The 26318-nt window shown below is 39.5% G+C and overlaps 1 protein-coding gene across 11 annotated transcripts in view; it reads left to right on the plus strand.

Moving 5' to 3' along the window:
- LOC112542233 (uncharacterized) overlaps positions 1-25145 on the plus strand; it is a 377107-nt gene extending 351962 nt beyond the window's left edge. For 7 of the 11 annotated variants that reach the window (XR_015795364.1, XR_015795361.1, XR_015795362.1 and 4 more), the window contains one exon: positions 13159-15437. The gene's annotated coding sequence lies outside the window, so the exon portion shown is untranslated. The other 4 variants (XR_015795371.1, XR_015795367.1, XR_015795370.1 and 1 more) reach the window with 4 other exon arrangements.
- The last annotated feature ends 1173 nt before the right edge of the window (positions 25146-26318 follow it).

A 26318-nucleotide genomic window follows, 5' to 3' on the forward strand; every position in this document is an offset into this window, starting at 1 on the left:
CCAAACTCTACATGTCTGCTTTAGGTAATGATGCCACAAAGGTTTGGAATGTTGCTGCTGTTTGGTATGGATAGGAAGGAAAAAGCTCGAAACAAAACAAATTAAATGAAGAGATTCTCCAACCAAATTACTTTTGAGATTGGTATTTTCCCATAACCATAATGCTGTTTACAAGTAACATGGAGATTATTGTACTGTAATATCACAATGCAAAAGGGAATAGTTGGCATTTTCTGGAAGACATATAAAAATGTCACTGCTGCTTTGGCAATGCATCCTAGCATGAAAGACACAGGATGGGAGGGGAAAACTTGAAATTTACCCTAACCTCAGATAATGAAATGTATGCAATTAAGTGTAATTGTAGACAAAGCAGGTCTGCAGCTTTGTGATATTTTCCATTACTAGCAGGCAACATGGCCATTATTATTGGATCCATGGAAAGAGAAACAAAGACATTGCTAGATAGCAATACACAAATCTGCAAGGAGGATGTCAATATGAGAGCAACATGGCTGGACACAGCTTAGATACCGCCAGGACCAGAAATATTGGAACAAGGATAACTGTTTTGGCATTTGGCCTCTGTATACCACCACACTGAAGTTGAAAAGAAACACACCCAGATGGGAGCGAAGTCAGGGCTTTCAGCTGAAATTCAAGGGGTTTGACAAAAGTGGGGCACCAACCATTCAGGAAGTACAGCCAGTGGCACATACACACCCCATCGTTGGTGGCTCATAAGTAATGGAACGAATGGCTGACAACCAGCTTCATGGCCAGGTGTAGCCTGTTTCTTGGGTGCCCCAGGCCCAATCAAGCAGATAAAAGGCCTGGAGGTGGTTCTGAGTGTTACATTTGCATTTGGTAGCTGTTCACTGGAACTCTCAACATGAGGTCCAAAGAGGTATCCATGCGAGTGAAGGAGGCCATCATTAGGCTGAGAAAACAAACCATCAGAGAGATAGCAAGAACATTGGGAGTGGCCAGTACAACAGTTTGGAACATCCTGAAAAAGAAGGAATTAACTGGCAAGCTCAGCAACAGCAAAAGGCCTGGAAGACCACAGAAGACAACTACAGTGGATGACCGCAGAATTCTGCTCATGGTGAAGAGGAACCTTTCACAACATTTAGCTCTTGAGGAGGTAGGCATGTCATTGTCTGTAAGAGTTGCCGCACTCATCGCTGAATAAAGACCCTATGAGATCCAGGCTCATACGAAAGCAATTTACTCAGGTGTAATGCATGTGGTTACAAACAAAGCCAGAGTTGGTTTGGCATAGGTTACATAGCATTTTATAGTCTCCCCGTTTCCGCGCTTAGCAAGTCCTGCCTGTTGACCGCCCCAACCTGCTTTTGCCCATCCTTGTCTCGTCCCTTGCCCCCAGCTCTCCCCACCTCGGTCCAATGGCAGGTTCAGCCGGGGTCCTTTGTTTTTGGCTGTCTTGCTTGCGAGGCAGGTCCCATGAGGCTGACTCATGATTGCGCTTGATGGGCGGCTGAGTGCAGCTTGAGCTGCAGAGCTCTTTGTTTCTATTGTTGGCTGCTTGCCTGTGGTGGCTGGGGGAAGTCCCGCTTGTTACAAAGTAATTGAATCCTGCCACGGGCTGATTGCCACCACCTGTTGGCAGTTTACTTGCGGTTAGCGCTTCCTGTTTCGATCGCCTGCGCCTGAGGCAAGGAAGCTGACCAGGCGTGTTTGAACTTAGCTAGGCAGAGTGGCGGCTAGCTCGAATGGCATGTGCTGAGTCAGGCTGAACCTGACATTGTCAAGAGATGGCTTTATGAATGTAAATACAGAGGCTTCACAACAAGGTGCAAACCACTGGTAACACTCAAGAACAGAAGGACCAAATTAGACCTAAGGCCAGCAAACACCTAAGAAAGCCTGTCCAGTTCTGGAATAAGATTCTTTGGACTGATGAAACCAAGATTAACTTGCACCAGAATGATGGGAAGAGAAAAGTATGGAGAAAGAAAAGAACAGCTCATGATCATCATCTGTCAAACCTGGTGGAGGCAGTGTTATGGGATGGGCATGCATGGCTGCCAATGGAACCGGGTCACTGGTGTTGATTGATGACCTGACTGCTGATAAAAGCAGCAGGATGAATTCTGAAGTTATAGGGCTATACTTTCTGCTCAGATTCAGCCAAATGCTGCCAAACTGATAGGACGCCACTTCATATTGCAGATGGAGAATAACCCAAAACATACAGCAAAAGCTACCCAAGAGTTTCTCAAGGCAAAGAAGTGGGATGTTCTTCAATGGCCAAATCAGTCACCTGATCTCAGCCCAATAGAGCATGCTTTTCACTTACTGAAGACAAGATTTAAGGCAGAAAGACCCACAAACAAGCAGCATCTGAAGGTAGCTGCAGTAAAGGCCTGCAAAGCATCTTGAGGGAGGAAACTCAGCATTTGGTCATGTCCATGGGTTCCAGACTTCAGGCAGTCATTGACTGCAAAGGATTTTCATCCAGGTATTAAAGGCAATCCTTATGTTTGTCATGATGTTAGTTTGTTCCATTACTTATGAGCCACCATAAGTATGTGTGTATATCATTGGCTGCACTTCCTGGATGGTTAGCACCCCACTTTTGTCAACCCCCTTGAATTACAGCTGCAAGTCCTGACTTCACTCCCATCTGGGTGTGTTTCCTTTCAACTTCAATGTGGTGGTGTACAGAGGCCAAATGCCAAAACAGTTATCCTTTTTCCAGTATTTCTGGTCCTGGCTATATGAAGAGATGAAAGAAGATCTGTATCCCCAAACCTAGAAAGATCACACCAAAATGATACCTCTCTATATTCTCCACATAATTTTCAGTAGAGGCTCCAAGGTACTGTTACAGTACATTCAAACTTCTGGCAGAAAAATAACACCATTGTTGGTTGCAGATGGGGAATTACTTCGTTGAAAAAAGGATTATTGGAATACAAAGCCAATAGAGGGTATCACCATCCTTGCATGCTGTCTCTCTTTCATACACACACACACACACACGTACACACACACATTTCACCCCATTCATCAGTTCCAGCTCTCACATAAACACAGCCTATGGAAGCTAGGCTGTGCACACCTTATGGAACCTAATGGTAAGTATGTGTTTGTGTGTGTGTGTGTGTGTGTGTGTGTAGTAATTATGAGCCACACTGAACATTTTCGGTATTAGTAGTAGTAGTATCACTCTTACTACTACCAAGTACTATATTACCAAGAGCCTGAGACGAAAGGGTAATAGTACAAAGTGGGCAGGACCCAAGACAAATGTGCAGCTGGAATTTTATGTGGTGTCCTTTGGTTAGAGGGTGTTATAGTTCTTTTAAGCTTCCACCCAATTTGAGCGTATTTCCTGTCTCCAAATGACATAAAACTGTAACACCAATTTTTAGCAGTTATAATCAGAGTGGTCCGTAAATTGGTAGGGGACTTTAAGATCACATCCAGAGATCGTACTATCCCAGATTTAGGCCTATGCAGGAATAAGTTCCTAACAGAATGATGGGGAGAGATAAAGAAGGGAAATAATAGAATAGAAATTCAAGACAGAAACGAAGGTCCAAGCCAGAAATGGCAACGTCAGAAAGATGATCCCACACAATTTGGGTTCAGTCACATTCTATCCCTGGATTTGTTGCTAGCAGATTATCCTCAAGAGAACATGGCCTGCAATATTAATAAGGGTTTTTTTATATTTGTTTATTTTATTTATTTATTTGTTTGTTTGTTTTGTTTACCTGTGCCCATCTCACTTATGTGACTCTGGGTGGCTCACAACAGTTAAAACAACAAGAACAATAACAATGTAAATAAAAACAACAAGCATATAGCCATACTAAAACCACAATTAAAGCCTAATTAAAACAAAACAAAACAAACAAAAACCCATAATCATCATCATTGAGTAAGTACAATCAATACATCAGGTTCAGTGCAACCATTGATGAGGATGCCCACCACTAACTTACATTCTGAGAAGCTGCCATGCAACATTGGGAAAAAATGAAAAATCTGCTGGGTGACTATGTTATGTGTTAGACATCACATTTCTCAAGCATCCTTACTGCATTCTATGACAATCCCCCTGTTGAAATCTCAGAGCATATACATTCCTATGGAAACTTTAAACAAGTTTGCCAACTGTTTTGTAATTGCTGCTTCAAATAGAAATTGATTAATTTTAATAATGAGGGCTCTTCTCCTTCTCCTTCTCCTTCTCCTTCTCCTTCTCCTTCTCCTTCTCCTTCTCCTTCTCCTTCTCCTTCACCATTAAGTCAAATTCATTAGATCAAATCCCTTCTCTTTATATTAATCCATAATTGATGTTTATGTAAAAATGTCCTTTGGAGAACATGGCATGATTGTTCTGCTGGCAAGGCTGTTAATTATGAATTGAGGGAAGTAACTTAAAAATTTCCAATAGGTTATATATAGGCTTGGCTACATTAATGAAGCACTGCAGGGACATTAAATATGTGCAAAAGAAATAAATGAAGAGAAGAATTCTGCTCCATTATATTTAAAATGTTTAAATCTTACAAACATAATTTATAACAACATTTATGATTCTGCATAGCACCTCTTCCTATGAAATCCTGCCCTGGAGCAGCTCATAAGCTGATGGAATTTTGAAAACTTTACAAATCAGATGAGCTAAAAAAACCCCAAAGAAGTACATGTATGCTTCTGTAATCCAGTGAATGGTATCTGCTTTCTGTGTGTTAGAGGAAGAAAAACAAAAAAATTATGTTGAGCCAGTTGTCAAGAACAAAATGGGTTTTTTTTAGGCCTCTTATATATCATACAGCACTTGACAGAGAAAAACAAATACCATTGCTTTATTTACAGCCATGCATTAGGCACTGATAAGCAAGACACTTGACGAGATCCTGTAGCAGACTTGTTATTATGCATCAGCCATTTCATTTTGAAATGAAATGGCTAGGTGACTTTGGGCCACTCACTCTCTCTCAGCCCACTTTAAGTCACAGGGTTGTTGTGGGGAAAATAGGAGGAGGAAAGAGTATTAGGTATGTTCACTGCCTTGAGTTACTTATAAAAATAATAAAGGCAAGGGAATGTATGTATGTACATGTATCTATAAAATCCCCTCTCACCCCTATGGGTGGTATGGGTCCTCCTCAATCTTGGGTCCTCTACCAGAAGCCTGGAAATTTGAGGGTACTGTGCAGTATCTTAGCTGTTCCTAGCATTGCACCCTTCTGGACTGATGTTGTTCCTGGGATCTGTTGGAGCCACTATCCCAGCTTAGGAGTCACAGCCCCAAGTGCTCCTACCACCACTGGGCTCGCTTTGGTCTTTACTTTCCACATCCTCTCTAGTTCCTACTTCAGGCCCTGGTACTTCTCCAGCTTCTCATATTCCTTCTTCCTGTTGTTGCTATCACTTGGCACCACTACATTTATCACCACTACTGTCTTCTGCTCCTTGTCTACTACCACATCTGGCTGATTGGCCTGTTTGTTTGGAACTGGAAATCCCACAGGATCTTAGCCCTGTTATTCTCCATGACCTTCTGTGGAATCTCCCATCTGGACTTGGGAGGATCTAGCCCATACACTGTGCAGATGTTCCTGTACGCAATGCCAGTTACTTGGTTGGCCACTAGTTGGACTGTCTCTTAGGCCTCTCTCCACAGTCTGCACCTTGGGTCCTGTCTAGTGTAGTAGACCCCTGCATCTATGGATCTGGTGCTTAGTGCTTGTTCTTGTGTTGCTATGATCAGCGCCTCAGTGCTGTCTTTTAGTCCAGCCGTTTCCAGCCACTGGTAGGATTTCCCAGTGTCAGCCTACTTGGCTATTTGTCAGTGGTACATCCCATGAAGGGTCTTGCCTTGTACTTCCACTGTTTGAACTTCCTCCCATGTCTGCTGCTGCCTCAGGCATTCTCTCAGCAGCTCATCTTTGGGTGTCATCTTACTGATTTACTGAGGTACTGATGTACTCCTGAATGTTCTGGGTTTCATCCAGGACAATGGCTTTGACTCTCACCAGACCCCACCCACCCTCTTTCTGGCTGGTGTACAGTCTCTGGGTGTTGGACTTGGAGTGGAAACCTCTGTACATTGTGAGGAGCTTCCATCAGCAGCCTCCATGTCCTCCTTTGGCCAGCTGACTATACCGGCAGGGTAGCTGATGACTGGAAGGAAGGAAGAGTTGATGGTGTAGATCTTGTTCTTCCCATTCAGGTGGCTCTTTAGGACCTGACTTATCCTTTGGTGGTACTTGGATGCTACTGTCTTCTTTGTCTCCTCGTCATGGTTCCTATGTGACTGTGGGATACCAAGGCAGCTGGTCTGTATGTCTGCTATGTGGCCCACTGGTAGTTCCACCCCATTGGTCTTAACTACCTTCTCTCCCTTTACTATCATCCAGCCACGGTTCTCCAGTCCGAATGACATCCCAATGTCCTCACTGTAGATCCGTGTCAGGTGGATAAGTGAGTTGATGTCTCATTCAGTCTTAGCATACAGCTTGATGTCATTCATGAGAGGAGGTGGCTGATGGTGATTCCACTCTTGCACTTGTATCCATATCCGGTCCTTGTGATTATTTGGCTGAGGAGGTTCAAGCCTATGCAGAACAGCAGCAGGGACAGTGCATCACCTTGGTATATGACACACTTGATGGCCACTTGTGTGAACTGTCTTGAGTTGACTTCCAGTGTTGTCTTCCACAGTTCCATTGAGTTCTTGAGTCCTTAGTGTCCTGTTGACTTTGACACCAGGCATTCACAGATCCATGTGCGTGTCATTGAGTCATAGGCTTTCCTGAGGTCAGTCTAGGTTGTGCTCAGTTTGGTCTATTTAGATCTTGAGTCTCTGGTGACTGCTCTATCTATGAGGAACTGGTGTTTTGAGCCTCTGGTGTTGTTCCCAATGCCCTTCTGAGCTGTGCTCATGTACTGGCCCATATGGTCTTGTAGCTTGGCAGCTAGGAAGCCTGATAGAACTTTCCATGTTGTGGGGAGGCAGGTTATTGGCCAGTAGTTGGATGGTGCTCTTCCCTTGTGCGGGTCTTTCATGATCAGCAGTCCTTCCTTGTGTTAGCCAGTCTTGGTGGGAGCCTACTGCTAGCAGTTGGTTCATCTGTGCTGCTAGCCATTCATGCACTGCTGTTAGTTTCTTTAACCAGTAGGTGTGGACCATATCCAGGCCAGGTGCTGTCCAGCTCTTCATGTTCTTGACCCGCTGTTGGATGTCTGCTACTGTGATGGTGACTGGTTCCTGTTCTGGGAGATTGCTGTGGTCTGCTTTCAGGTCCTGCAGCCACTTTGCATTGGTGTTATATATCTTCTCTTTCTCCCATATGTTCTTCCAATACTGTTCAGTTTCCGCTGCTGGTGGCTCTGCTGTTACTGTGTTGTTGCATTGCAGTTGGGAGTATACTTTGAAAGGTTCTTTGGAGAACAGGGCATTTATCTTCTTGGCCTCTGCTTCTCTAGTGTATCTCCTTAGCCAGGCAGCCAGTGCTGTGAGCCTTTGTTTAGCAGTCTCTAGGGCTCAGATGAAGTCAGGCCCATATATTTTTTCAGTAGCTGAGTCTTATCCTTAATCTCCACACCCTTCTGTAGTTCCACCAGCTGACTAACTTCTCTCTGAGTTGCCTTGATCTTAGCCTCCAACCTGATTTTCCAAGGGAGGGACTGATGTATATACTGCTGTTCTTTTTGATTGTGTAGCCAAGCATCTCCAGGATTACAGCGGCTGTAGGGTACACCAGTTCATTGATTTGAGTTATGGTGGTAGGAGGAACTGTCATGTGGGCTCTATTGGCATCTTCTAGCATACTATCTGATGGTACTTCTCCACTGAGCCTTGATAATCAGTCTCGAAGGTTGATTATAGATAGTTTATCCATGATCTTATGCCTGATATCAGCTGCTGTGCTCTGTAATGGACAGGGTGGCAGGGACATTCCATCTTCAGTTGTTGGCTGCACATCCAGTTATTCTGGGTCTTCTTGAGTCCAGGATGTAATGTGTGGTTGGTCCATCTCAAGTTGTGAGAGCAGCTTCCTCTTCACTATGTTGAAGTATTGGTTAACTAGGTGTTTCTCACCATGGATGTAGGTCTTCTGTCCATTGATAGTTCTCTCATACATTTCATAAATCCCCTCTCATTAGGTCTACTGTTGAAATAGCATTCCATCAATTCCAGGTTCTCTTGTCTCATCCATGTATGGTTTGTTCCAGTAGCCCACTTATTACCAGATTGTCCTGGTTCACCAATGTTTGGAATAGACCTTTTTAATCTGGGCAACATCCGAACTCTGTTAGTTCATGTCAATGTCATATTCAAGGTAGGCAGGTGAAGCATTATGGGGTCTTTGCCCAAGGACTGGTATGGTAGGTACTAGCCAGAATTTGAACTCTGGTCTCCCATGTCACAGGGTGGTGCTCTAACCACAATTCTATCAAGCCACTTTGCTATAGATATAATTCAAGGTAGGAAACTTTTAAAATTACTTGTCAGGCATCATGGTTAGCATTGGATCAACAGGGACAAAGAGTTTATTATTTAAAGAACATCAAGACTGGATTTTAGTGGAGAAATGAGTTCTGTAATTTCTTTAGGAAGAGGATGAGAACTAATATGGATCTCATCTATCAAGAGGAAATAAATGTAATAGGTATCAAAACCTACAGAACACACACCAATGCAACTCAGTAATTCATGCATGTGGAATGTCTATTCTAAATATTACATGTCTTAATGAATTCAAAGAAGGATACAATCTTCTTTCTGAAAAAGGTTTTAGTGCCTTTCTTCCTTCTTTATGTCTGTATGGATGGTTTGATGCACTTTCAGCTTACATTTATTATTTATTTCCTTACTGGGCTCTGAGATCTGGAAGCAAAGGGTTAGAGTTTTCTGCATATTGTTACTGCCACCAGTGGCTGTCCAGATCCTTCCTGACCAGATCTCATAGCTACATATTGCACAAGACAAAACATACTGTTCCTGTGAATGCATAAACCCATTAGGATTCTAAGTGGTGCTGCAGTTTAACAAATGATACACATAAAGATCTTCAGGTAACCTGTGGGTTACTTTCTGATGATAATACAATGTTATGGTAAGTAGATGGTGTATTGTTATGTTCACGGTGTTGATTCAACAAAAACATTTGGAATTAACTGCAGCTAATCCAATTGCAATTAACAAAACAAGGCTTTGCACATGTGTATTTACTTAAGGAAGAATAAGTCTTTTCACTAGGACATACTTTAAAGTAAATATGCATTGAATGGGGTGTCCTAGGGAAATGTGATTCAGTCAAAACCCAGCCCATGTCAGAATTATATTTATTTCTTTGCTGTTCTATTCCTTTTTTTTTTTTTTTTTGCATTTAAAAAAAAATAATATAACAAATTCCCTGTGGTCAAATGCAACTTTCTCTGACAAATAGAGTTTGGATACAGTTTTCTCTACACTGCTTTTAATACAATTTCATAGCCCCCATCCCAAAACCTCTTCTTGCAAATCTGTCCAGAATATTTCAGACTTTCAAATGGCGAATACTAGAAGACTTCACGTACGGTAGCTGATCTTGTAATGATAGAATCTAATTGAGGAGAGCACCCCAGTTTACTGTAATAGAATTCCGTGAATGATTCATTTTGTGTTGTTATATTCTATGTAAATTAAACCTTCCGTCTTCAAATGTTACTGGTCTCCCAGCTGCCTTAGTCCCCTCTAGCATTGCCAATAAACAGAGATAGTCAGCATATAGTTCAAGCTTGTCTGGTGATCCAAGAGTTTAACTGGCTATTTAGCAAGCAGTAAAATGAAAACTATCAAAAGCCAGTGAATTATATGGGACTGGCATAAGGCACAATATATACAGGGTTAGATGAGCAGGATTGACAGTTTTCAGCTTTGTAAATATATCAGTGCTACCTGCAAAAGGTGTTCTTGTCTGTAATACAAAACATTGATCATAAACATTTGTGGCAAGTCAAAAAAGTGAGAAGTAGTTTTCATTTTCTCATTTCAAAATCAATGAGAGCTGTTTTTCCAACTGCCCTTGTAAATTTCATTAAGTTAAAAGCTATAAAGAAGTACTGTAAGAGTATAAGCGATGTCACTGAATTGTCTCCAAGTCATGATTGGTATTGAATTTTCATAATCAGTCTGAATCGATATTTCTAGATGAAGGAAGAAATTGGGAGAAGCCCAACAGAGGTCAGTTGATTTATACTAGTGTAAAACAAAAATAGCAGCAGTTTGATGAGATGCAGACAGGCCACTTCAATGAGGCTATGGCAAAGATTGCAACTTTTCATGGGATGATACTGATAAGAGAATCAATTGGTAAATGATAGTCATGAACGGATTGCCATCCTTGAGATCTGACTGGATTTGCTTCAAATGGTGTTATCCAACCCACTAATGAGCTTCAGAGCCTATCCATTTTTTTCTTGGTGTGTCTGGGTTGAATGATATAAACGTGCACAGAATCATTGAAAATGCTAACATAATAACAAAATATACTTATGAACAAACAGCTGGAGACAGAAATGATGCAATTCTAACATCTTTAAAGCAGGATTCTTACAAATAGAAAGCAATGTAAAGCAAACAAACAAAACTATTTACATGGAGCAGAACAACTGACATTATTAGATGTATCCCAAACCCAAGGATCCAGTCAGGGGCTTACTGTAGATTCTTGACCTCTGTTCATCTTCCCCTCTCCTTCTGAATGATGGTGTCCAGGATAAATGTACAAGTGATGGTGAAATTATCCAATTTCAGTGTGGCACAGCATCTTCCCCAACATGTCAAACCAGCATTTACTCTAAGGCAAGCTTGTGTAGTACACCCTAAAATACACCTCATTCAGTATGCATGATAAACCTTAAATTAATTAAATTAAATTAAATTAAATCAAATTAAATTAAATTAAGTGAACTGAATATTCTCTTGTGTGCCTCAAGCTGGAACGATGGTGATCACCAAATACATGGAATATTATGATATACGGCTGATGAACATAGTTTGCATTGGTCATGAGAATAATCATGGGAAGTACAATCTTGGTTTTAGTAATATTTCACTTATATCTCCGCTTGTTGGCAAATTGAAGACCATGTATCCATAGTCATGCCATAGATAAGGATGGCATATGCATAGTATACCCCTAAGGAGAGTTGCTAGTTAGCAAATGCCTGTTGGACAGCTGCCTTTAATAAGTGTAATTTATTATCTATTGTTGGTATTCCTTTCTGCAGGGTATTCACTGTTGTTTTATGCGTAGGGTTGCTGTGTATACTTGGCTGTCTTCCTGTGGATAAAGGACTGTTTACCATCTGAGATGATTTGATTGTGAATCTGTGGATTCAAAGTAGAGCTCCGGGGATGTTTTGGGCCAACAAATGTTAGATGGTATCAGAAGTGAGTTAACTCTAAATAGCCTCTCTTTTACCTCCAGCATCCTTGTAACAGCAAGAAGCATTGCAGAGATTTGGTGCAAATGGCTCCAGGCATTTCAGTTGCTTGCGATTGCTAGTGGGTCGGAGTGGAAAGAGGAATGACTTCAGTGTGCTTTGTTTCTGCATCTTGCTGGCAAAGAGGCACGGGAGATTTACGACATGTTTCAGTTTTCACAGGAGGCAGATAAGCAAAAACTGCAAATAATAATAGAAAAGTCTGCTGCTGCATTTTTTGTACCCAGGAGAAGCATTACTTTTGAGAAACACAGGTTCTTTAGCAGAACTCAAGGAGCACAACGAGTGTTGATTCATATGTTAGGGAGTAAAAAGACCTTCTGAAACATGTGAATTTGTAGAACTCTGTGAGCCACTTATCAAAGGCAAGATTGCAGGCGACCTGTGTTCAGCCACATGGAAATAAAGATGGTTGAGAGATTCTGATTTAACTCTGGCTAAAGTGGTAGGCATACTGTAGATAGAACAGAGGAAGTCTTGACATCTCAGATGCAACTGTTGGGTGCCTCTGGGAAGGAGATGTATGCATTGCAGGTTAACACGGCTTCGCAAAGACATCTCATAGGCTGCAAAAGTCTGACATGTTCTAGTTAAGTCAATAGCTTGTAGGCTCTAACAGAAATGACAGTTATGTCAGTTTATGTGCAGGTATTATAGAACGGTTCACACCCAAAAAATTGACCAGCATTTAGTGCTATGTATTATGTTCTGACACACATCCCTTTGCAAAAGTATATGCAACAAAGCAAGTCTCAGTCAGACAAAAGAGTTAAGTATATTCTTTGCTGAGGCATTATATTCAGAACCATAGAACAGCAAAAGTCCATAGCGTGTCACAATATTTGCAGCTAGAATGGCACTGTTGTTCAAGATATATACAGGAGCTGAAGCTATGGTTTTCTTCAGAAGATAGTAAAATCACTGCCAGGATGGTTACAAAGTAGGCATCCCTTGGTGAAAATGGTGGCAGTTGGTGTGGAGTGTACTAAATTGGAAACTGTGGCCACAACACACTGCTACATAGGTATGCAAAAAACATAGATTGGATTTCGATGTTGTTAAAAGAGGAGGCAGTACAGCATGCAGAACTTGTTTGAAGTTCTAAACATCACTGTGCCACCCTTAGCTACTAAGGAGGTTATGTTGAAGCAACACCCAGATGTTGTTGAAGGTCTGAAGTCCTTTCTTGATGTATATCACATACACAGAGATGCTGGAGTTTCCCAGGAGTTCATGGCTGTCAAAATATTGCTCTCATTATCCTCATGAATTTAAAGCAACTACAGACAGTTTAGAGGCATCATGAGTTATAGCTCAGGTTACTACTCCAACAGCATGGGTTTACAGGCTAGTCCTTAGACGAAAAAGATGGATCCTTATGCCTGTGTTTAGATCCTAAAGAATGTAATAAACCGGGAGAGAGATACTTTTACTTTACCTATTTATATTATCTATCTATCTATCTATATTATATTATATTATATTATATTATATTATATTATATTATATTATATTATATTATATTATATTATATTATATTATATTATATTATTCTGTCTGTCTGTCTGTCTGTCTGTCTATCTGTCTGTCTATCTATCTATCTATCTATCTATCTATCTATCTATCTATCTATCTATCTATCTATCTATCTATCTATCTATCTATCTATCTATCTAGGATGTCCAGAGCCCTCTCACAGGGAAAAAGCTGTTCAAATGGCTATGGGCAAGGCCACTTGAGAAAGAAACAGCAGGCTGATGACAGAGACCTCCCTAATTCACTGAACTCAGACAAAGACGTCCCTAATTCACTGAACTATAAAAAGGAGAAGGAGGTAGAGAACAACAATTAGACTGGCAAGATTTTATTATTATAGTCAATTTCAATAAAAGTAGTTTTACTCTTCCTGTGGAGTTGATTTTCTGGTCTGGTCTACTTAATGGGGATGAAATCGAGTCAGCAAAACAATGATGACTATTTTGGGGAAATCAAACAGTTCACAACATTACTGACCACATGATCCTACCTACTTGTACATTGCAGAGCATGAACAGATTCAGAGACAAGTAATGTTCAAGTCTGGTCTACCTCAAACAGCTGACAGATATTAAGGAAATTCCAGCACCTGTGGATAGGAAAGCTGTTCAGCAGATTTTGTGAATGGTGTAGTATCTGGCAGAGTACATACCCAATGAGTCAAGACCAACAGCACTTCACGAGGCACAAGATCAATTAAAGCAGCCATTACCACTATGCCCATTACACTAAAAATGTATGAAATAAATTTAAGCCACTGAGGCATGCAAGAGGAAGAGTGTCCATGGCTGAAGAGACTATTTTGTCCATACAAAGGAGAAAATAATTCAGTAAAGCTTTATTTTTATTTAACTGTTTAGACTAGGAACTGAAAGAGCTCAACTTTATCATTGGAGACCATTAATGTAATTCTTAAAAAAAAAAAAAAAAAACTTTACTATTCTATAACATTGTGTTGAGAAAAACCTTGAAAAAAGAAAGACAAGAGTTTGGAGAACCTTATTACCCAGGACACATTTAAAGTGTTGCCACATCTGTTGTAGGCAATTGATTTCCTATGTTAATTTTATTACTTTAATGCCTTTTTTTTTGTACTTATGTCCAGAAGCAATTCAGTTGCATGTGGGATGATGATGATGATGATGATGATGATGATGATGATGATGATGATGATTTAAAAACCTGAAGGTTATATGTGGTGATTGGGTTGGGGGTGGCTGATAAACAATGATAGTTCTTTTTTGTTTGTTCAATTTTGGACAAAGTGCTTAGAACTTAATTCCTGCTATATTTGATATTCCCAGGAAATAAATTCAGGATGTTTGCAGAAAATACACATATTAAAAAATTAATTTCTCAGAGCAGGGAGGGGGGGGACCCTATGTTACTCATCTTTCACATGAAATCATGAGCCTCAAACTTATTAAAACATTCAGTTTTTGTACTAATATGGTTCCAGTCTCTGAAATGTTCATATATTTCTCACATCAGCAGTCAATATTAGCTATGCTAATTGGCATCAGTTCAGAATACTCTTATTAAACAAATAATACTGATACTTGCCCTCATTTGCCCCACTTGTTTAAATAATATGTAGTTAGAGATGGGCATCCTGTCTTGCTTAGAGATTGATTGGAAGCATTAGCACTGGTTGCTCTAAGTCCCACTGTCTCTCCCAAGTCATTCCCACCACCATATTGTTTGACTTAATTCATCCAAAGTTCTGATGCCCTGGCATCAGTGTCTATGGAAGCATTTTGAAGGCTACAATATCTAAGGTCATCAAAGGGAGCACATCTCTAATACCAGTTGCTGGAGGCAAACAAAACAAGACTGTCTAGTACTCTTGTCTTAAACTTTCTAGAGACATTCATCCAATGGTGCTGGATAAAATGGGAATAAGTTATTGACACCTTGGCATGAAAGCCCATTCTTTGCCCTTATATTTACTCCTACAAATCCATTTTACAGAAGGAAATGACAAAAGTAATCCACGCTCAAACATGCAACTCAGTCTTGAAGATTACGTGGCAATCTTGGGATGGTCACATTCATTTGCTCTTATGTGTCTGGTAGGTCTGCTGAGAGTCTAAAGGGGAATAGGAGGGAATACAAGAATTTTCTTTACCCCACCCTACTTGGAGGCATGGTCCTGGCAAATGTTGTACTATTATTACTACTCTTTAGAAAGTACGGTCACCTGTGGAGTTCAGACAGAAACAGTGAGTAGGGTCACCCCAGCTATTCACATCTTGAACACCAGTGTCCTCCTGTGGACATTTCTAATCACCTTTGTATTCAGCTGAATGTGTAAAAATGGGCATGCAGGCTATATGTACCTAGGCTTCCATGTCCATGCAATGGGGAAGACTGGGATTAAAACTTCCAATCTCATGAATGTCCCTCTGTGCCTACCTTTATTTTAGGGTGGGAATGTTCCTATATTCATTTGGGTTCATAGCAGTGGGGAGAAGAAGGCTGGAACAGCAAGACAGTGTGAGTTGTACAATTTTATTTCCAGAGCTTTGTTCCTCACCTATCCATTGAGGGTGTTTTCTTTTTTTCTTTTTCTTTTTCTTTTTCTTTTTCTTTTTCTTTTTCTTTTTCTTTTCCTTTTCCTTTTCCTTTTCCTTTTCCCTTTCCTTTTTCCCTCCCTCCCTCCCTCCCTCCCTCCCTCCCTCCTTCCCTCCCAGCCTTTGCCTTTGAGTCAGTCTTGACAAGTCCCTGCAATTTACTTGGCAAGATTTCAGAAGTGGTTTGCCATTGCCTCCTTCCTAGGGCTGAGAGAAAGTGACTCACCCAGCCAGCTTTCATGCCCAAGGTGGGATTAGAACTCACAGTCTCCCAGTTTCTAGCCTGGTGCCCACTACATCAGACTGGGTCTCTAAAAAGGGCAAGAGGACTTTCTACTGGTGATAGGTACTGGAGGCCATATTATTTCATTTATTTATTTACAGTGCCCCATTAAACATTATTATGTAGTGTGTTAATGACTCTAGGATATGGTTTGGAAGTGACAACCCTGAAGCCTAATGTGCTCTGAAAATGGAACTCAGTAGCATGGGATCAGGACCAAAGTAATTGTTGCATTATTAAAATCAAATAAAAAAGCTGATTACTTAGCCAAGAAAAATGGAACTTCTTTAATGTTTCTAGCTTAATTAAGGGCAGATTAGAATTCAACCTGGGGGAAAATATATATTTGCATTCAGACACAGAGGCACAGGTCAAATGCAAATTATCTAGCAATCTGAGAAAGAATGAAGAAAAGTGCTTCTGTTTGAGTGCCTGGAGAATATTTATTGTTGGCCTTGTTAGTCATATTTTTAAACTAATGCATAATCATGAAGACAATGGAAATCTGCTTTGTTTAAAATTTTAGCATGCTATTTAGTAAATATGGTTTAGAATCTCCCACTAATAAAAGAGGTCAAACACATTAAAAATTACCTAAGCAGTAGGGATTTAAAAGACATCTAGAGGCAATATGAATATTAAGCAGACACTGGCAAAATGAAATGAAAATACAAGGTTAAAACTGAAATGTTATTTATCTAGTGTAAGCCCAGTTTACTCTGGTTGAATGCCTTCTGAGTGGACATAAATGTGATTATTCTGTAACAACGTTGGGGTTTAATCAACTTACGTTTACATGCCTAGGCTGGAAAGCTCCCAAAGACATCTCTAAAGAGGTTCTTCAGAGAAATCTCCTAACTGGGAAGTTGTCTAGCTTTAAAATAATAATACAGTGTAAATTTGATTACACAGTGACAACTGGCTGAATAACAGGAGGGAAAAAAGCAAAGCAAATGAAAATATCTTGTGGCTCTCCATATACAACTGAAGTAAATTCCCACCTTTTCTCATCATTGGCTTCACTGATTGGACCTGTAGCTTACATAGGAAAACAAATAAACAGAAATCCGTTATAGTTTATTTGCAATCAGAGGCATTCTGTGGATTAGAAGTTTTTGCCAATGATGAAAGCAGTGATGCATCCTCATGTCCCAAGCTCCACCCCTTTTGTACATGTATGCAATGTTATAACACATGTTGAAAAAGGATAGAGCTTGTGATGTGACAGTATGATGTTGCTTTCAATATTTCCCCTCAACCCTCCTGCACGTGCCTCTAATTGCAATTATCCATGGGAAAAAAAAACAAAACTGTTGAGACAAATTACTTTTAACAATGCTTCATCACCATGTTCAACATTAAGTATGAATTAGGCCTTGTTAAAATAAATGATTCATATTAATGAGAATTTTAACTAAGACAGGACTGGGAATCAAGTCAGCTTCTCTAGATCCTATATAGTAGTTAGCAAATATGAACAGCCCACTTTGGATGTTGATTCAATGAAGGCCCAATTTGCTTCATTTAAATTATACTCGGAGGAACTCTTCATACAGGCTACAATTCACAGGGCTCTCTGACCAAAGATAATTGGATGGGAATACAGAAAGAGAAGGGAAGGATCATTGCAGATATTTTTCCCATGTTATTTGAATCATAAAACAAAAATTCAGAGTAACTGGGCCTGGACTGTGCCATATAAATTGCAGAAATCTTTGAATTATCCATTCAAAGAAATGATTAATCTACATTGACAACAATGTATGAACAAGAGAAAAGTAGTAATTTTGCATTGCCTAAAGTATATCATTATCTTGTTTTAAGACTTTTTTTTTTTACTTCCCAGCAACTCCATAATATCTGCAAAACTGAGCCTTGAATGCACGACAAATCCTACATTCACCTGGAAATTATTTCAGACTGTATACCAGACTTATTGTATATGTGAATATGAGATATATGCTAATATGGACCTTTTTGTTGTTGTTGTTGTTGTTTGTTTTTCTAATTTTTTTCCATCATTTTCATTCCAGAATGATTTTGGCTGTAATAGAGATCTAAATGTGTTTCTTTGTTGAGAGTTGTGAAACATTAGCACCAATCTATTCCAGAAAAAACTGGAATATTGTTCATGAAACCTGGAGAGAAGAAAATGTCAGTTATAACCTTCTTGTTATGTCTTCATAATTTTCCTATGATTACAAATTATTATAGAGTACATTGCAACATTTCCCTGATACAAGTTTTCATGAATAGTTTCCATGAAACTATTCCATGAGAACCCATCCCATAAATTACCTTCCTTCTTTTCCCTGTTTCCAAGGATTACTTCAGTTTATTTTATTTTATTTTACAGCTTTTTAAAGGCAGCAGCAGCAGAAGAAGAAACCAAAGACAGAGAGAGATTCACAAGCTATATAAATCTGAACAAGAACTTTCAAAGTAACTTTACATATATGCTATATATGAAGAAAATCTTATACCAATTTTAAGTATTATTAAAATCAAATTAATAATCAATAACTAGCAAGCGTAAACAATATAATAAGAACCATCAATCAGAATAAACAGCTAATAGGTTTCTATCTAATTTAAGAAATTTAATAATGTCCTTATTATAACAATATTAATATTAATATTAATATTGTTATAATAATATTGTGAAACCTATGTTGAGATCAAAATGATCCAGAAGAAAAACAGAAAATAGAAGTGAGTCCTACTGAATTTAGTGGGACTTACAATCACAGAGGTCAGTATAGGATTGCATCTTTAATAATTATGATAATCAGGTTTAGCATTTTGTTTCAAATTATGCTTTATTTTCTGTTTCTTCTAGTGCTTTTTCTAAGGTTTTGGCATGTTCCCTCTATTTTAAAACTTAATCACACCTCAAAATATCTTTATCAAAACCGTGGAAGATAAAAAGTAACTTTATAAAGACTTAATTGCTATTTTTGCGGCTACAGTTTCCTCAGAGTGTAAAAATGGTATTCTTTACAACATTAGGGTAATTGACTAACTTTATATGGGTTTTAATAATATCTGCTGGAATTATAACCAACTGGTGACACTCCCTGAGCTGTTTGCTAATTTTATCATTCCTTGGAATTTATTATTTATTTAAAATTGTTTTATATTGTAATTGAATTGATTTTATCTCTTCTGTAAACCACCCAGGGTTGCTTTTTAATGAGATAGGGAGTAACAAATTTGACATATAAATAAATAAACAAACTTTTTTTGTCCATTGAAAACTAAGAGGATATTTGTATCAGTTCAAAGATAAATATTTTCTAAGCCATGCCCAGAACAGTCATCATATAATATTTGTTGAATCTGCATTGTTTATTTGTTTGTTTATTTATTTATTTTAATTTCTAAAGTCACCCATCTCGACCAAGTGACTGTGGGTGGCAAACAACCATAAAAGCAATTAAAACAAATACAATACAGCACAAAATAAATATATATAGCAACTGAGAAAAATTATCCCATAATTATCAGTATAGCCAAGAAATGGCTCTCTTAACACATTCGGGGCCCCAGGTCCAGGCACATAACCAGGTCTTTGGGGCCTTATGAAAGCCAACAGGGTCGGGATCATCCTAGTCTCTGAAGGGAGAATGTCCCTGAGGGCAGGGGCTGTGGCACAGAAGGCATGTCTCCTGTTCCCCGCCAGCTGGCATACCTTGGCTGAGGGGACCCATAGCACGCCCAACTTGCCAGACTGAATTGGACATGTAGAAACAACTGGGAGAAGAGGATCCCTTTGGTAACCCAATCCCAAGCCATGAAGAGCTTTAAAGGTGATAACCAGCACCTTGAATTGCACCTGGAAACATACTGGCAACCAATGTAGCTCACGCTGTAGTGGTGTTACACATGTTGCATATCCAATGCCATTTACTATCCGTGCAAGCTGCATTCTGTTCAGTTGAAGCTTCCAAATGCTCTTCAAGGGCAGACACTGCTATTCTCTACTGTGAAGAAGTAAGAAGAGTGAGAAAGACAGAGAAAGAATAATGTGATTGCATCCTTTTATTGCTTTTTCCATAACAGGGTCCAATGGCAAATTCATACTTTAGCAATTACCATTATGTTGACTTTTTTCCTCCAGAAACTTTCACTGCTCAACCCACTTCAAACTTCATTGCCCAGAACTCAGACTAAGCAAAAGTCACATAAGATGCACCTGCTCCCCAATTTATTGCTAGACTAGTCTAATTCCAGGACCTTATTCAGAACATCATTGAATTTAGAAATTATTCAATATTATCACAAGAAAATAGAGAAAGCGCAGCACCAACATCTCTTCAGAGATTATGTGTTTCTCATTCTCAGAGCACTCAAAGTGCTTTTGGATAAGTGAATTTATTTAAGGGTGGGGGGGACTGAAAGAGAGTTTGCCACTCCATTTGCTGCTCATGCATGTGACACAAATTTCAAAGTGCTGCCTTAGCATAAAAGCTGCGGCAAAAACTATTCAGCCATCTTTGGCCTGCAAAGGAAAATGCCACTTATAAATACAACTTTTCTAAAAAACAAACCTAGAAAAGCTAAAATGACTTGTTCCAGGAAAAGGAACATGGCTTGGCTCTTAGGGACTAAATGCCTCACAAACTGATTTCCTACCCTTCCTAACATAATATCTTGTATGGGGTGTGATGATGCCACAACTCCTACAGAAAGGCATTAGCATTGTGATTTTGTATCAGTCCTAAGTCAATACACAACAGGACAAAGACTTTTGTAACTGACCGTTTTCTTATACTGTGGGTTGTTTTATGCTGCCAGTGATGGTCACTGCACTCAGTCTTCTCTGTTGAGATTGAGAGAGGGAGAAGGTGATTTGGGCATATATGAAAGGCAGAATTAACCTGTTCACCTCTGTGTGCATAAGTGTCTGAGCAAAACATTGCACATGTGTGTGTGTGTGTTTCTGCAGGTATGCCCTCTGATCCACTCTTTATCATGGGAGGTAATAGCATTGCCCATCCTTGTCTCAAGCTGAATGTGATGATTTTTGCATTTAGTTAGAGCTAACAAAATGAGATGCTACTTCCCAGTTAGACATTTATTTTGAAAATGTCTAATTCTTTTTTTTTTTCTTTTTTAGCAATTGAAGGGATGGGGTCAGAGCTGTGGTTGAGTCAGGGAGGGAAGATATTATTTATGCCTTACTTTTTTCATTCTTACCAAAACTGCTTTGAACTGGCAGCAGCATCTTTGCCTTAATATCAAATATTGATTTGGCAGATGGGTTGGTGGCTCACTGGAGTATTTAAAAAGCCTTTTCTCCATGCCACATTGCTGATTCTGATTGGGCCTCTTTCCAAATTCTGTACTGAACAAAATGTATGGTTTAGTCCTGGTGGGGCAGCTATCATTAAGTCACCCTTCAAAAGGCCTGTCTGCAGGGGGCTTTCCAAAAAGTCACGATGGCACCCCTTTTACAGAAGTTGACCAAAGTGACAGATGCATCTTACCAAAATAATGTTGAAAGAACAGTTTTCATCAGAGTTAGGATGGTAATTCAGCTTTTTATTTTTAATTACTTTTTTAAAAATATTCAATTTATATGGCTGTCCATCTCACCAAAGTGATTCTGGGTAGCTATAAAATGATTAAGGGGACGCGGTGGCGCAGCGGCTTAATGACGCTGAAAGTTGCCGGCCAGAAATGGTCGACGCTTCAGCGGTTTGAGTCCAGCCTTCGTGTTAAACAGGGTGAGCTCCTGTTTCCTCCCCAGTTCCTGTCAACCCAACAGGTCGAAAACTCACGTGAGTAGATAAATGGATACTCTCACCCCGGTGGGAGGAAAAATGCTGGCGGCACCTTGCAAAAGAGTTGGGAGCAGTTGCCGGTAAGCCTGAAAAGGGCGCGAAGCAACAGAAACCCCGCCTCCTGCGCTCACCAGCTGGGCTCTGCCCTAGAAAGGAGGCTCTGGCAAACCACTTCCGAAAAACAGTTGCCTTGAAAACTGCAAGGACTCGTCCAAGCAGTCACTGCAGGGTCAGCAATGACTGAGCGCAGACAAAAAAATAAATAAATAAAATGATTAAAACCAACAAGGAACAAAATAAATATATAACTGGCAGCCAAGATTAAACAACAAACTGTCAACACAACCACTTCACAGGCTCAAACTGACACTCTGACTGCCATACCTGGGAACACAATAATGTCTTCAGGGCCTTACAAAAGGGCAACAGAGTTGGCGCTAATCTGATCTCTGGGGGATGATGTTCCAAAGAACAGGAGCTGCAAGAGAAAAGGGTCTCCTCCTGATTCCTTCCAGATGGCACTTTCTAATTGATGTAGCATGTTTCTCCTGGCAGATCTGATGGGATGAGTAGACACACTAGGGGAGAGGTGGTGCCTCACATAACCATTCCATTCCATGAAGGACTTTATGGGCAACCACCACTTGAACTGAATGCAGAGGTGTAACATGAATGCAGATTGAAGAGCGCTCATAACTGCCGACCCTGCTGCAGCTTCTGGTTGGTCTTCAAGGGCAGCCTCATGTAGAGCATGCTGCAGTAGTTCACCTCAGAAGTGACTAAGGCATGAGTGACTGTGACCTTTGCAGGCACAGAGCATGTATGACTCATATCTCTGTTCCCCAACTACTCTTTGCTTGCAAGCCTCTGCTGCTTGAGGCAAGTGTTCCTTGTACCTTGTGGCAAAGCCAGCTCTCCCAAGCCCATTCTCCACCGTGTAGTGATGACCCCTCCCCTGTTTCAGCATCTTTCAGAATACTATTCTGATTTTCTGGCGTGTGACTTTTTGGGTTTCTCTAGACAGAGTAGCATGGTGCTGAAACGGCTGCTGAATGCTGGCTGACAGTAAGAATTTCATTGTTATCTTCTTGATTCTCTCAAGAGGCAATCCTTACAAAGCACACTGCAGTGTTTTGCAATGTGCTAAGAATATAAATGGGCCAAACCTACTCGGATTTTTTTTCTTTTCAACTGCTTTTCTTATTATTTGTGTTATGATCCATTTTAATTTTTGCCAAACTGTTGGCTGTCATTCCATGTATGAAGCAATGCTATAAATAAAAACCATTGATGTACTGCCTTGTAGTTTATAACTAATTTTCTCTCTCCAAGGTCATTTGTGTTCATGTTAACTTTATTTTGATCTGAAGAAAGGTTATGGTGGCAATATAATCATCAAGTAGATCAACTATTTTAACATTCACAACCTAAGCTGATGCTAGCTATATTGCCATGCCTACAACAGGTAACATAAATCACAGGACCTCATATTACCACATACAGGAGCAAGAGCTGTTCCAGGATTATATATACAATTATTTGTCAGTGGGTTGGGATTCTGCCAGTAAATAACTTGATTTGATACAGACTATGTCTCCACTGTTATTTCATAATATTGAACATTTAATATTATAATAAAACAGTATTACTATCATATAACATACACTGTATTTCACTACTTTTATTCCAGTATATGAGACAGCCAATTCAGCATACTGGTTAAGGCACCAGGTGAGAAAACTGGGAGGCCATGAGCTGGCTGGGAAGCCCGCTGGGTGACCTTGGGCCAGTCACTCACCCCTGAAGAAGGCAAGGGCAAACCACTTCCAAAAGTCTTACCCAAAAAACCTGCAGGGACTTGTCCAGGCAGGTGCCAGGCACAAGTGTAGATAGATATGTATACATGTATATATTGTGTTGTATGGTCAAAAGATGTAATCATTGATTCACATTAAACTGTAGTTCTATTTATAATTAGCCTAATAATCATAATTTATATGCTACCCAACTCCCAGAGACTCTGGGTCATTTACAAAACATTGAAAACAGGAAAAAGAGAGAGAGAGGGAGAGGGAGAGAAATAAAAAAAAATAGTTTTATAGTTACTATATAATACCCATGTTATTACTTTCTAATTTCATACTTACTATTTTTATACTTTTCAAGGATGTCATAGATTTGATATCATCATTGTTAAATTTATTGTCTCTGCCTTACTTTTTGCTGGCCAGCACTGAAATAAAGGTATTGAATGTTTGATACTTGCCAGCAAAACCCTCTGCATTCATCTTGAGGACAACAAGATGCAAATGAATAAAAGTCAATCTACCAGTTTCAGTTTCTTAGGGCACTCTGCTATTGATTTAAGATGGGCTTTTCTTTAATGAAGTAATTATTAACAGCAACAAAAAAAAAAACAATAAGCAAGAAGTTCAATGTTATAAACTGTGGTCAGAACTGAGATAAGATATTCTTAATTCCACTACTGTGTTAATTACCTTACCAGTACTGTGATGTGATCAATAGTGATTTGATATGGCCTGTGTAATGATGTTACATTCATTTCAACTTTTGCTTGGAGAACCCATCCAGTACAGTGAAGGGCATGGATGCTAAACTGCAACATTATACCTATAGCCATCAATAACATTGGTGACTATTTAGAACTGTTTTTATCCTGGGGGCAGCTACAATTCCCATGTACCACATCTAGAGGTAGATAGTATCATCCCTAGTAATTATTAGTAGATGTGGCCCACCATCTCCTCCTGTTATTGTAGTGAAAAACTGTGTAGATAAGAGAGGGGGAAGCATGAAAGAAAGGGTAAGATAAGAAAACATATGCATGGATAACTCCAAAGATGGACTAGATATCCAGATACTGTATATTGCTAAATCATAGTCAAGTGATTCCAGTTTGCTTCTGATTTGTTTATGGTTCTTGCTATATTCCCTTGGTTTGAAAAACGAGTTCCCCTTTAATCACAGTCCTGGATCTTGCCATTCCTTTCTTGGGAATCTTCTTTCTGTTTTCTTGATTCAGCAACTTGAAATGCAATGACTACTTGCTTGTCCAAGTTGGACTTCAGATCACCCCTGAAAACAGATTTGTGGGGGGGGGGAAATTATTCTTCAGTACACAAATGTCCTTAAAGGTATGTCTCTCAATTACATAAATGAAATTTAACATTTATTTTCTACTGCACAGTTGTTTTTTTTAAAATAAGTAACATTTAAGCTATGCACCTTACTTACCACTCATGTGTATACAAAATAGCTTAACGAGATTACCCTTGTGAAAGGGTAGTTTGTGAAACTCTTTTTCAGATCTAATTTAATCTTCCTTTTACCTTTTTTTTTTTTTTTTTTTTGGTGCCAGTGTTGATTCCTGGCAACTGTCTGGACAAATCCCTGCAGTTTTCTTGGCAAGATGTTTAGGAATTGGTTTGCCCTTGCCTGATTCTCAGGGCTGATTGAGAGTGACTGGCCCAAGGACACCCAGCTGGCTTCATGCCTAAGGCAGGGCTGGAACCTACAGTCTCCCAGTTTCTAGCTTGATGCCTTAACCACTACCCCAAACTGTCTCTGTCTCTCTTCTTACTTTAGTAATAGGGTAAAATACATGCATTCTGACTATATCACTTGCTTTCTCTCTCTGTCTCTTATTTGCATGTAAAATGTGCTCTGGAGGTCAATTTCAATATAATCCTAAAAGGGTAATGCTTACAAATGTTTGATAAGTTCAAAGAGATTTTATAGATATGAATAAAATTGACTTTTAAAACATTAACATTTAATATAATAACTGAGATCTTATATACATTTGAAGATGTGATTATAGAAACCATGTGGGAATCTCTTACATATGACTATTTCATAAATGTAATACAAAAAGACAATTTAACACAATCCCTCTTCTAAAGAAAATGCATACATTTTTTTTCCAGCTTTCCTGTTTTATATCTAATTAAAAAGAAGTGTAAGATAATGCACAGGGTAACTTGGTCTAGTTATCCTCTTCGCTTGACACTCAAGAAGTGAATAATTATTGGCTGGTTGCAAATATCCCCTTCTTGGATAAAATGTTAGATTGTAAATCTTCTCTAAATCTCTAAGACAGAACAAATGGTCTAGATTCATTTAAAATGGGCTTTATACCTTTTTCTTCCCTCCCAAATGGAAGCTTCATTGATTATCCTATGGCAGAATGTATGCCAAGAAAGGGGCAAACACAGTTAAAAACTGCTGGATTCTCAGAACTCAGCAGTGATATTCTGTATAGATCTCCTCAGTTAGGATGAATGGCACTGTACAACAGTAGATTTACTCCAACTTAGATAACGCATAGGCCTGTGCAAGGTGACAATGCTTTGCTTCAGTGCCACTTTCTTCTGCAGAAGCCTCTTCTGGATATTGAAGGAACTGAAGAAGGCTTCAGAAGCAACACAAAGTGAATCAACATAGTAGCATCACTTTGCTTTTTAGAAGCAGATGGCCACACATCTTTGTGAAGTAGCTTCAAGAAGATGCTTTGCTCAAAGGATTGTTGAAAGGGATCTCCCTTCAAAACTTTGCACACACATAATAACCAATTCCAGAAAATGGTGCCGGAGAATCGTTGTTCAGTTAAGCACTAGGGTTCTGCATGTTATTGCTCAT

This window comes from Python bivittatus, unplaced genomic scaffold (assembly GCF_059951505.1).
Source record: "Python bivittatus isolate LINGU-HERP-01145 unplaced genomic scaffold, Pbiv_v1 ctg000060_np1212, whole genome shotgun sequence".
Classification (NCBI taxonomy): Eukaryota; Metazoa; Chordata; class Lepidosauria; order Squamata; family Pythonidae; genus Python; species Python bivittatus.